Here is a 13,284-nt window from a genome sequence, read left to right as displayed (position 1 = left end):
GACATTTGTATATAGTATTCATAGACAGTCCGTGGATATTGTGATACCAGTTTCTAGGTAGAGACACATGTTGGTATTTTCGTACTTATTTTAGTATTATATTAGTTTAAGTATTCTGCTTAATTTCATCTTTTGCTATTATTTAAATGTTGATCACCTGTTAATTCAATTCGTTAAAAAGAGTTAAAAATGAGAGAGATTGAATTTTCTATATTTCGTGGCTTGCTAGCTTCTACGAGTAGGCGCCATCACGACTCTCGAGGGTGGGAAATCCGGATCGTGACAAGTTGGTATTAGAGCTCTAGGTTACATAGGTCTTAGAATTCATGGACAAGCTCTGTAGAGTCTGAGGGATCGGTACGGAGACGTTTGTATTTATCCCCTAGAGGCTACAGAGTTAGGAAAAAACTTCACATTTGTTCTTCTTGTCGTGCGGTTTTGTTCTCAATGCTAATCGAATTTCTACTCGTTTTTTCGTAGATGGCGAGAACACGCACTTCCTCATCCACCGCTCAACAGCCTGATTCCTCACCAGCAGCTCCCACGAGAGGCAGAGGGTGAGGCCGAGGCCGTGCTAGAGGCCGAGGTAGGGGCAGAGCTCAACCCCAAGCAGCAACCCTAGTGGTGGAGCCTCAGGTTGACTTTGATGATGAGATTCCGGCCCCAGCAGTTCTGGTGGGCCTAGCTCAGGTCCCAGAGGGGTTTATTGCCACCCCAGTTCTTCAGGATGCTCTGGTCCATCTAGCGGGCCTTATGGAGAGTGTCACCCGGGAAGGCTTGCTTCCTGTAGCACCAGCCGTCTCTTAGGCTGGAGGAGGAGCCTAGACTCCTGCTACTCGCACTCCGGAGCAGGTAGCTCCCCAGATTCAGACTCCAGCGGTTCAGCCAGTTGGAGCAGTTCAGCCGGGTGTGGTAGCTCAGAGCGGTGATGGAGCAGCTATGTCTGCCGATGCTTTGTGGAGGCTGGATAGGTTCACCAAGATCTTCACTACTACTTTCAGCGGTGCATCTACTAAGGATCCTAAGACTATTTATACAACTACCATGAGGTTCTCAGGAACATGGGGATAGTTGAGACCAATGGGGTCGATTTTTCTACATTTCGCTTGTCTGGATCCGCCAAGACTTGGTGGAGAGATTATTGCTTGGCTAGACCAGCCGGATCCCCAGCCTTGACTTGGGAGCAGTTTGCACAGCTATTTTTGGAGAAGTTTCTCCCCATTACTCAGAGAGAGGCCTATCGGAGGAAGTTGGAGCGTCTCCGGTAGGGTTCTATGACTGTTACCTTGTATGAGACTAGATTCATCAACTTGGCTCGTCATGCTCTTGTCATACCTCCTACCGAGAGAGAGAGCGGGTAAGGAGGTTTATTGACGATCTTATTCAGCCGATTCGTCTTCAGATGGCTAGGGAGGCTAGGAGTGAGATTACTTTCCAGGAGGCGGCCAATGTGGCCAGGAGAGTGGAGATGGTTCTATCGTAGGGAGGTGTTCATGGGTCGGATAAGAGGCCCCGTCATTCAGGCAAATTTAGTGGTGCCTTGTTTAGAGGCAGAGATTCATATGGTAGAGGCCATCCTCCTAGGCCCTTTCAGTCAGCACTTCAGGTTTCTCCCGGTGCTTCAGGTGGCCGTGATTTTCGCATGCAGTATTCTGATCAGTAGCCCTATAGTGCACCACCAGCTCCTATCAGTGCACCGCCGCTCAAGAGTTTTCGGGGTGGTCATTCAAGTCGCCAGGGTCAGTCTCAGTTTCCTCAGCTACAACACTTAGGTGGATGTTATGAGTGTGGTGAGTATGGTCATATCCGGAGGGCTTGTTCGAGGTTAGTGGTACTCAATCGCAGCAGCAGGTTTCCCGTGCCATGGTCCAGGCACCAGGTGTTCCACCGATCTCCCAGCCAGCTAGAGGTGGGGGTAGAGGTAGATATGCTAGAGGTGGAGCTCAGACCGCTAGAGGTGGAGGCTAGCCAGCTGCAGGCCATCCCAGGGATGTAGTCCAGGGTGGTGTGGCCCAACCCCGATGTTATACTCTTCCATCCAGGGCCGAGGCTGAAGCTTCAGATGTGGTTATCACAGGTAGTGTTCTAGTTTGTGATAGAGATGCTTCAGTGTTATTTGATACAGGGTCTATGTACTCGTACGTGTCATATTATTTTGCACCGTATCTGGTCATGCCTAGTGATTCATTGAGTGTTCATATTTTTGTGTCTACACCGGTGGGTGATTCTATTGTGGTAAATCGAGTCCATCGCACCTATATAGTTGTGACTGGGGGTCTTGAGACTCGAGTAGATTTGTTGCTTCTGGACATGGTCGACTTCGATGTTATATTGGGGATGGACTGGTTATCACCTTACCACGCTATCTTGGATTGTCATGCCAAGATTGTGACCTTATCTTTACCAGGTTTGCCTCATTTAGAGTGTAGAGGGACTCCTGGTCATTCTACCCGTAGCGTTATCTCTTATGTGAAGGGGTGTTTAGCATATTTGGCGTATGTTCGTGATTCTAGTGCTGAGGTTCCTTCCATTGATTCTGTGCCCGTTGTTCGTGAGTTTCCTGAAGTATTCCTTTCAGAATTGCAGGGTATGCCACCCGACAGAGATATTAACTTTTGCATTGATTTGGCTCCGGGCACACCCATTTCTATCCCAGCGTATTGTATGGCCCCGCCTGAGTTGAAAGAGTTGAAGGAGTAGTTGCAAGACTTGCTTGAGAAGGGTTTCATTAGACCCAGTGTTTCGCCTTGGGTGCGCCAATGTTGTTTGTTAAGAAGAAGGATGGGTCGATGAGAATATGTATTGATTACCGGCAGTTGAACAAGGTTACAATCAAGAATAAGTATCCATTGCCGAGGATTGATGATTTGTTTGATCAGCTTCAGGGTGCAAGGTATTTTCGAAGATTGACTTGAGATCTGGCTACCATCAGTTGAGGATTAGGGCATCTGATGTCCCTAAGACAGCTTTCCTCACTCGGTACGGGCATTATGAGTTCTTGGTTATGTCATTCAGGTTGACAAATGCCCCAGCAACTTTTATGGATTTGATGAACCGAGTGTTCAGGCCTTACTTGGATTCGTTCGTGATAGTCTTCATTGATGATATTTTGATATATTTTCGCAGCCGGGAGGAGCACGGGCAACATCTTAGAGTGGTTCTTCAGACGTCAGTTATATGCTAAGCTCTCAAAGTGTGAGTTCTGGTTGAGTTCAGTTGCATTCCTAGGTCATGTTGTATCAGCAGAGGGTATTCAGGTTTATCCGAAAAAGATTGAGGCAGTCAAGAACTGGCCTAGACCAGCATCAGCTATAGAGATTCGGAGTTTCTTGGGATTGGCAGGCTACTATCGTCGGTTCGTGGAGGGGTTCTCATCTATCGCAGCCCCGATAACCAGGTTGACCTAGAAGGGTGCCCAGTTCAGATGGTCGGATGTGTGTGAGGCGAGCTTCCAGAAGCTCAAGACAGCTTTGACTACGGCACTGGTGTTGGTTTTGCCTACGGGTTTAGGGCCTTATACAGTTTACTGCGATGCGTTTCGTATTAGGCTTGGTGCAGTATTGATGTAGAATGGCAAGGTCATTACCTATGCTTTGCGGCAGTTGAAGATTCATGAAAAGAACTATCCGGTTCATGATTTGGAGCTGGCAGCCATTATTCACGCGTTGAAGATTTGGAGGCATTATCTGTATGGCGTGTGGCATGTGAGGTGTTCACGGATCACAAAAGTCTTCAGTATTTGTTCAAGCAAAAGGAGTTGAATTTGAGACAGAAGAGGTAGTTAGAGTTGTTGAAAGATTATGATATCACTATCTTATATCATCCGGGAAAGGCCAATGCGGTGGCTGATGCTTTGAGTAGGAAGTCAGCCAGTATGGGCAGTCTTGCTTATATTCCGATCGGTGAGAGACCGCTTGCTTTGGATGTTCAGGCTTTGGCCAATCAGTTCGTGAGGTTGGATGTTTCTGAGCCCAGTCGTGTGTTAGCTTGCACTATCGCTCGTTCTTCTTTATTGGAGCCTATCCGAGATAGGCAGTATGATGATCCTCATTTGTGTGTCCTTAGAGACACGGTGCAACACGGAGGTGCTAAGTAGTTTACCTGATGATGGAGTTTTGAGATTGCAGGGTCGAGTTTCTATGCCTAATGTGGATGGTCTTCGAGAGTTGATCTTAGAGGAGGCCCATAGCTCCCGGTACTCTATTCATCCGGGCGCCGCGAAGATGTATCAGGATTTGTGGCAGCATTATTGGTGGCAGAGGATGAAGAAGGATATCGTTGCATATGTGGTTGGGTGTTTGAATTGTTAGTAGGTTAAGTATGAACATCAAAGGCCTGGTGGTTTGTTCCAGAAGATTGAGATTCCTGAGTGGAAGTGGGAGCGGATCACTATGGACTTCGTTGTTGGACTCCCACAGACTCAGAGGAAGTTCGATGCAGTGTGGGTTATTGTTGATAGGCTGACCAAATCAGCGTATTTCATTCCTGTGGCAGCCTCCTATTCTTCCGAGAGGTTAGCTGAGATGTATATCCGGGAGATTGTTCGTCTTCATGGTGTGCCCGTGTATATCATTTCAGACCGAGGTACGCAGTTTATCTCGCATTTTTGGAAAGAAATTCAGTGAGAGTTGGGCACACGGGTTGAGCTGACCACAGTGCTTTATCCTCAGACGGACGGGCAGTCTGAGCGGACTATTCAGATTCTGGAGGATATGCTCCGAGCTTGTGTCATTGACTTTGGAGGCTCTCGTGGGATCAGTTTTTGCCTTTAGCAGAGTTTGCCTACAACAACAGCTACCAGTCGAGTATCCAGGTGGCTCCTTATGAGGCTTTATATGGTAGGCGTGTCGGTCTCCGGTTGGATGGTTTGAGCCGGGAGAGGCTCGGTTGTTGGGTACAGATCTGGTTCAGGATGCCTTGGATAAGGTCAGGATCATTCAGGATAGGCTTCGTATAGCGCAGTCCAGGCAAAAGAGTTATGCTAACCGCAAGGTTCGTGATTTAGCATTTATGGTCGGTGAGCGAGTGTTGCTTCGAGTGTTGCCTATGAACGGCGTAATGAGATTTGGGAAGAAGGGCAAGCTTAGCCCTAGGTTTATTGGCCCGTTTAAGATTCTTGATCGAGTGGGAGAGGTGGCTTATAGACTTGAATTTCCGCCGAGCTTATCAGCCGTGCATCAAGTGTTTCATGTGTCCATGCTTAGGAAGTATCACGACGATCCATCCCACGTGTTGGGTCTAGTTGGACAAGGACTTATCTTATGAGGAGGAGCTGGTGGCTATTCTAGACCGGCAGGTTCGTCAGTTAAGGTCGAAGATTTTTTCTTCTGTTCATATTCAGTGGAGAGGTCAGCCTCCTGAGGCATCAACCTGGGAGTCCGAGTCCGATATGCAGAGCCGTTATCCCCATCTTTTCCCCAACTCAGGTACTTCCTTCTTATGTTCATTCAAGGACGAAGAATTGTTTTAGAGGTGGAGAATGTGATGACCCAAAAGGTCATCACTTGCTTTTAAATTGAATTCTGTGTTCCGAGGCCTTAAAAACATCATTTAGCATCACCTCGATTTGTGTGTGCAGTCTGGGCGCGTAGCCGGAAAGCCTAAATCTGAAAATCTATGAAAAATGATAAGTTTTGACTATAAAATGAGTTAATTTGACTTCGGTCAACGTTTTGGGTAAACGGATCCGGACCCGTGATGTGATGGTCCCGAAGGATCCGTAGGAAAATATGGGACTTGGGCGTATGCCCGGAATCGAATTCCGAGATCCCAAGCCCGAGAAATGGATTTTTAAAGAAAAATTATTTTCTGAAATTGTTTAAAGGAATTTGAAATGAACTTTGATTAGAACATGTTGGTATCGGGCCCGTATTTTGGTTTCGGCACCCGATATATGTCTTATATGTGATTTAAGATAACTCTGTGAAGTTTGGTAAGAAACGGATGTCATTTGACGTGATTCGGACCTAAATTGCAAAATTTGATGTTTTAAGAAGTTTGAAATAATTCATCGATTTTGAGGTTTAATTCGATGTTAATGATGTTAATTTGGCGATTTGATTGCACGGATAAGTTCATATGGTGTTTTCGAGTTAGTACGTATGTTTGGTTTGGAGCCCCGAGGGCCCGGGTGAGTTTCGGATGTGTTTCGGAAGGTTTTAAACTCTTAAAAAGTTGCAGGTTTTCAGCTGTTGGTATTTTGATATTTCCTTCTTCACGTTCGCAGGAGGACCCTCGCGAACGCGATGTGTTAATTAAGCTGAAGGAAATTCCTTCTACGCGAACGCGTAACCCAGGTTGTGAACGTGAGGCGTTTGGGGGGTCTTCCTTTCGCGAACGCAGGCCTGGTAACGCGAACGCAAAGGCTAATTGAGCCTGGGCAGGGGGTGGGGCATTAAACCTACGCGAACATGGCCACATGGACGCGAACGCGAAAGGTCGAGGGGTCAATTCTTTGCGAATGCGAGCCATCTTCCGCGAACGCGAAGTCCTAGTAGGCCTAACCCATCGCGAACGCGATGAGTAATTTTGCCCAATTATTTTAAGTTCCAAAAACAGAACACATTACGGGATTTTCATTATTTTTCACAAACTTCATCTTCTCCACACCTCTTGGGCGATTTTTAAAGAATTTCTTCACCATAACCTCTTGTGTAAGTAATCTTTAACTTATTTTCTTCCATTTTTATTAACACCCGCTAGATTTCTAGGCCTAAAACATATGATTAAGGGTAGTAAATTAGGGATTTGGGTAGAGTTAGAGCTTTTTGATTATTTGGAAATTTGACCTCGTTTTGGGGTCGGATTTAAAAACAAATTATATATTCGGGCTCTTGGGTGAATGGTGATCATGTTTTGGTCCGAACCTCGTGTTTTGACCAAGCGGGCCCGGGCCAATTTTTTCGACTTTTGGGAAGAATGATTAGAAAGCTATAATTAAGCATTGGAATTGGATCGTTTATCATTTTTTTGATGTTATGAAGTCGATTATGTATAGATACAATCGATTTGGAGCCGAATTCAAAAGGAAAGGCGGTGTTTGAGGCTTGACTTGGCCGTGGAAGTTCGAGGTAAGTGTTCGGTTTAACCTTAGCTTGAGGGATTAAGAGTTGTATCCTATTTGCTATTTGCTTCTTGTTGAGTACGATGTATAGGCATGGTGACGAGTATCTATACGTTGGTGTCGAGTATGACTGTGAGTCTTAAATTGATATTTGTTGTGTTCTTAAATGATACTACGGATGCTTTAATTGGGGATTCTCGTCATAGAGCAAGGATTTAGTTTATTTTCGTGGAAAGTAATTAGGATTGGGTATTGGTGTTAGCTGAGATGAGTAGGGATTGAGTTAAGATTGGTTATAGGTGATTCTCCATTGCCGGGACGTATATACTTTTACTGTTGAATTCCCTTGCCGGGATAGTGTAGTTTATTGTTGATCTTTTGCCGGGACTCGTGTTATGGTTGAGTTTAAGGTATATAAATATATTGGATCAGGTTGCATGCCGCAACATTATTATATATTGGATCGGGTTGCACGTCGCAACAATGTTATATTGGATCGGGTTGCACGCCGCAACAATGTTATATTGGATCGGGTTGCACGTCGCAATAATGTTATATTGGATCGGGTTACACGCCGCAACAATGTTATATTAGATCGGGTTGCACGCCGCAACAATGTTATATTGGATCGGGTTGCACGCCGCAACAGTAATATAAATAGATCGGGTTGCACGCCGCAACAGTGATAAATGATAAGGGATCGGGTTGTGCGCCGGAACAGTGTTATTATTGTTTGTTGTAGAACTTGAACTATTCTCTCTTATCACTCTTTAGCTTCTGTTGGATTTGATATGTTCCCCGTAGCATGTACCCCCTTCCATTTACATTGTTTATTCTTGTTTATTTTTTTTGCTGTATATTATATAACTGCACAGATTTATTTGGAGTGTGGTCCTAGCCTCGTCACTACCTCGTCGGGGTTAGGCCAGACATTTACCAGCACATGGGGTCGGTTATGCTGATGCTACACTCTGCACTATGTGCAGATACCGGAGCAGCATTTGGATAGTAGCACTTGGGGAGCCAGCCTTCAGTCCACTCAGAGATCCTGAGGTAGTCCTGCAGGCGTCCGCAGGCCCGACGTTCTCTTTTATCTATTTATATGTTCTGTTTCTACTTGTTTCCGAGACAGACTATATTTCCTTGTTCAGACATTTGTATGTAGTATTCATAGATAGTCCGTGGATATTGTGACACCAATTTCTAGGTAGAGACGCATGTTGGTATTTTCGTACTGATTTTGGTATTATATTAGTCTAAGTCTTCCGCTTAATTTCATCTTTCACTATTATTTAAATATTGATCACCTGTTAATTCAATTCGTTAAAAAGAGTTAAAAATGAAAGAGATTGAGTTTTCTATATTTCGTGGCTTGCCTAGCTTCTATGAGTAGGCGCCATCACGACTTCTGAGAGTGGGAAATCCGGATCGTGACACTGATGCAACTTGACAATATCCTGTGACACCTTCTTTCATAAAATAATACTTACTCTGATGAAAATTTATCAAATGAGTGTTTGACTTCTTAGAGCAATGTCTATGCGCCTCGTAGATAATTGCTTTAATGTTCAATCTTCAAGACTATTATTATTTTTTGTCTCCAATATATTTCTTCAATGAGAATGAAATTGTGTTCAATATTTGATGGGGTGAATTTTGAATTAAAAGAAGAGTTGGTTTGTTATCTTAAAAGGACACAGCCTTAGGAAGGACACATCAGTTGCCTGCCTTTTATTTAAATATTTTATAGTTAATATACTATTATAAATTTATAATATATGATGTGCTAAACTAATATGTCTATAGACTTTTCTAACCGTTGTGACTCTACGTAGTAATTTTTCAATTTTTCTTTTTTCTTTCAATTTTCAAAATAAAATATTTAAACTATTTAGAAGGCCAAATACATAATTTAACTTTTAAGTTTAGGGGTTTATGCTTTTAATATTACTAGTCTTAGTTTACGCGGTTTGCGCGTGTACCCAACTCAATAAAAAATTTATTTAAAATTTATCTTTAAGTTATAAAATAAAAAATAAATTCTTAAAAATAATGAATATTGGTTGTATATAACTAACTAAAAAAAATAAAACAACTCCACGGAAATACTCAATTACCAGTCAAACAATTTAACTTAAAATATATTTCAAAGAATGACTGAAGTTAGAACAGGAAGTGTGTATTTAGTTTGGAAGTATCATTATTCAAGTGAGATTAGTATTTAAATAATAATTATCCAGCTCATACTAAATTTTAAGTATTTAATCGCAATTAAATTTTTAATCAATAAGAATTCTTTTTGAAATAGTAAAAAACGGATTAGGTGAAAAATCATCGATGCATGACATGTTCCCAAAAAAGCAAATGAAAATTTTATGTAAATCACAAAAATATAAGAATCACTTTATATCCTAAATAAAGCTTATAATTGAAATGCCCTTTTAGAAGCCATAATTATAGTCAAGAAACTCTCTTATATTCAACTAAATTTAATATTATCTAAAAAGGTTAAAAGATCTCATAAATTATTTTGTTGGAATAATTGATAATTTTGAAGTTTGTTATTGATTTATGCTCAATATTTCAAATAATTGTAATTGCTAATTTAGAAGCTTTAGAAACTAAAAACATAATATAGTAAAAGCAGATTAGGTGAAAAATCATCCATGTACGACATGTTCCCAAAAAAGCAAATGGAGATTCTCTGTAAATCTCAAAAATATAAGAATCACTTTATACCATAAATAAAGTCTACAACTGAAATGCCCTTTTAGAAGCCATAATTATAATCAAGAAACTCTCTTATATTCAACTAAATTTTATATTATCTAGAAAAGTTAAAAGATCTCTTAAATTATGTAATTTTGGAGGTTGTTATTGATTTCTGCTCAATATTCCAAATAATTGCAATTGCTAATTTTGAAGCTTTGGAAACTAAAGTTATAATATAGTAAAAATATATTAGGTGAAAAATCATTCATGTACGACATGTTCCCAAAAAAGCAAATGGAGATTCTCTATAAATCTCAAAAATATAAGAATCACTTTATACCATAAATAAAGTCTACAATTGAAATGCCCTTTTAGAAGCCATAATTATAGTCAAGAAACTCATTTATATTCAACTAAATTTAATATTATCTAGAAAAGTTAAAAGATCTCATAAATTATTGTTGGAATAATTAATAATCTTGGAGTTTGTTATTTATTTCTGCTTAATATTCCAAATATTTGTAATTGCTAATTTAGAAGCTTTGGAAACTAAAAATATAATATAGAATACTATTATTAGTGGAATAATCTTGTGTATATTTTTAAATATTATAATATAGAAGAATTTCGTATAAGTCAGAATGTATAAAAGTTTTTAAAAAATTCGACCACTTCCATTATTGTCCAACGCCAAACGTACTTCCTCTTTCTTTAATGTTCTTATTCCTTCCTTTATATATTATTTATGTATAATTTAAATGTATAATTTATATAAGGTAAAATATTAATGATCTTAAAGTTCTAGATATCATAATAATTAATGTAGTTCAAACTCCTAAATATTAGGGAATTAATTAAATAGCTATTTCTAAATATTAGAAAAATTATCAAATGACTATATTATCCAGTGCGAGCTCTTTTTTTTAAAGGGTAAAAAAGGCAAACGATATTTCGCTAAGAGTCTTTTTGCTTTTAATATAAAACTAGTCTATATGTACATGCTTTGCACGTATATGTCTCGCTAATTGTTAAAAGATAAGGTGAAACGAAATTTCTTCATATAAAAAATGATTTTCGCATTGTTATGTCAAGACGATGTGACTTTACCCATCCAATTATTAAGTCACTTTCTTAAGTAAAAAAAATTTGATTTTTTTTGTCTTTCTGGAAGAAATAGGCATATGTTCGTAAATATTCTGGATTGTATAATTGTGTATTGTGTTTCTCTTGTATTTGTATTTACTTATTTAGAGTGAAAGAACATTTGAGTCTTTAACACAGCCTACAAAACTTTAATCTCAGAAAGAAATACCGTACATCTTTTTAGCCAATTCATAACAGATTTTCAATACTAATGGTGATTAGAATTTTAACCCACATAGAAATATATCTACTAATTCAATCCTACAATTATTTGCTAATTAATCTTATTTATTCTAAATATATCTTCCTTTTCGACATCTTATCTTTTTCTAAATTTGGTCCACATCGAACTCTACATCGTTCCAACACAACTCGTATATAAGAAGACAAAAAGTTTAATTTTATACAATTTTGTAGCAGTTGAAAATTGCACTGACAAAACTCAGATAACCAGCAACTTGTATACTGATTGAAATTAAGCTTAGACGTATTACAATTGGGAAGTCTAGAAATCATGAAAATGCAGGCAAGTGCCTCAACAGAAAAGATCATTCAAGGAACTAAAGAAAAAAAATATCCAACACAACATTGTTAAAAAAAAAAAAAAAAAAAAAAGATTAGCTGTAGCAAAATACAAATCTTAAACCCAAAGTTTAAAACTTAAAATACCATCCTCCTTGTGATATTGGAAAAAACTTTCAGGCTGTTGCCTGTCTAACAATCTCTTCATGAAAATAATTTTCAATACATCTTACAGATACAAAATACTCCAGTGAACCATCCAACATACCTTTCACGTACAGTACCGCCTAGCACCACCATATTCATAGTTCAAATTCCTCCTTATTTTAATCTCTTGTAAGTCGTATCAAGTAGGTCGCAATTAAGAAATCCGCTTCTTTAGAGAATCAACATATGGATGGATTTTAATGTGCCGCCTTTAATACTAAACCTTAGATTAATCGATTCCTATATAAATTGAAACTCTTTTAGCAAGAAATTTTCAAACCAGAATACTCAATCATATACTATTACACGTTTGTGGCATGACTAGAAAATTGGAACTGAGATTAATTAAAATCATTCCAGTAACCGGTGTTGTCTTGACCAAGTTGAATTGCTATGGCCTTTGAACTTCCATCAACTTACGACTTCAAAAGATTCTATTATAACTTGACTTCAAACTCCTATAAAGTAGGCAGTAAACATTATAATTTTATCCTCGTGCTAGTACTTTCTTGAAGAAATAATTTTAAGTTATGAAGGGTATAAAAGTCAGTTAATATTTTAAGAATATTTTTGTCGTTTAATATTTAGCGTAAAATATTCGTACTTTTATAATAATATAGATAGATAGATAGAGATATAGATATAGATATAGATTAGGATTTAATCCAAATCTTCAATTGACTTTTGCGGTGAGGAATTTTGGAAGTGGCCACCATGATCATGAACTTCAAGTACTTTGCCTTTGTCAACCGAACTCTCTGCAACAACATTCAAATGATCTGACAAGGAAAATCTGGGAATTATTGAGCGATTTGTACATTTCATGATAAATAATACTACTCCAAATAGCATATTTCTTGCCAAATTTTCTTAATGCGCACAGACAATCTTCCTTTCCCTTAAAGATTCTGTAAGCTGCGGCAAGTAAGACCAGATTTGCCCATCATAATATACTTGCAATCCTACCTTCTTTTGTGTATAGCATGTCTTCATTAACGACCGGTTTATGTTCCTCCTCCACCTCCTCAGCAAATAATGGATTTGTGACCTTCCCGATCTCAGTGATCATCAATGGAGAGCTTCCCCCATCCTCTGAATCATGTTTAGTATCGATATAAACACAGGAGCAACGTTCCAGTGATATGAAAAACGCCGCGGCAACGCCGCTAATAAGCCTCGTAGCCACCCCATCAACCTTCTTGGACACCACTTTCCCATAATCTGTGATTGATTTTTCTGGTTCATCTCTTGGTGTCACCACTGAATTCTTTTGACACCAACAGAGCTCCAAGCTGCACGCAGGCGCTCTCTCTGTTTTCTTCATAGTAATTGTAAAAGTCTTGTGGTTCTTTACAATTTTAATACTAAGTTTTTATAATCAAGTGAAAACTAAAGTTTATGATTATTGGCGTGCCCTTAGTATTTTATTTCCTTCTGCATGTAAACAACGTCACCAAGGGATTTCTTCTCATGCAAGCGTGATGATTTAAGTTACGCAGGCCGGTTTATGTGTGTTTGTTACGACTCATATTATCATTAGTGATGATAATTAATATCAGTACATTTTCTAAATTAATCATCCTTCATAAGTCTTTTACTTTTAGGTCAAGTGTGATAACCAGAGGCAGATTTAACAT

The sequence above is a fragment of the Nicotiana tabacum genome, chromosome 3, assembly GCF_000715075.1.
Source record: "Nicotiana tabacum cultivar K326 chromosome 3, ASM71507v2, whole genome shotgun sequence".
Lineage (NCBI taxonomy): Eukaryota > Viridiplantae > Streptophyta > Magnoliopsida > Solanales > Solanaceae > Nicotiana > Nicotiana tabacum.
The sequence above is the reverse complement of the archived record's forward strand: the minus strand, read 5'-3'. Positions refer to the sequence as shown.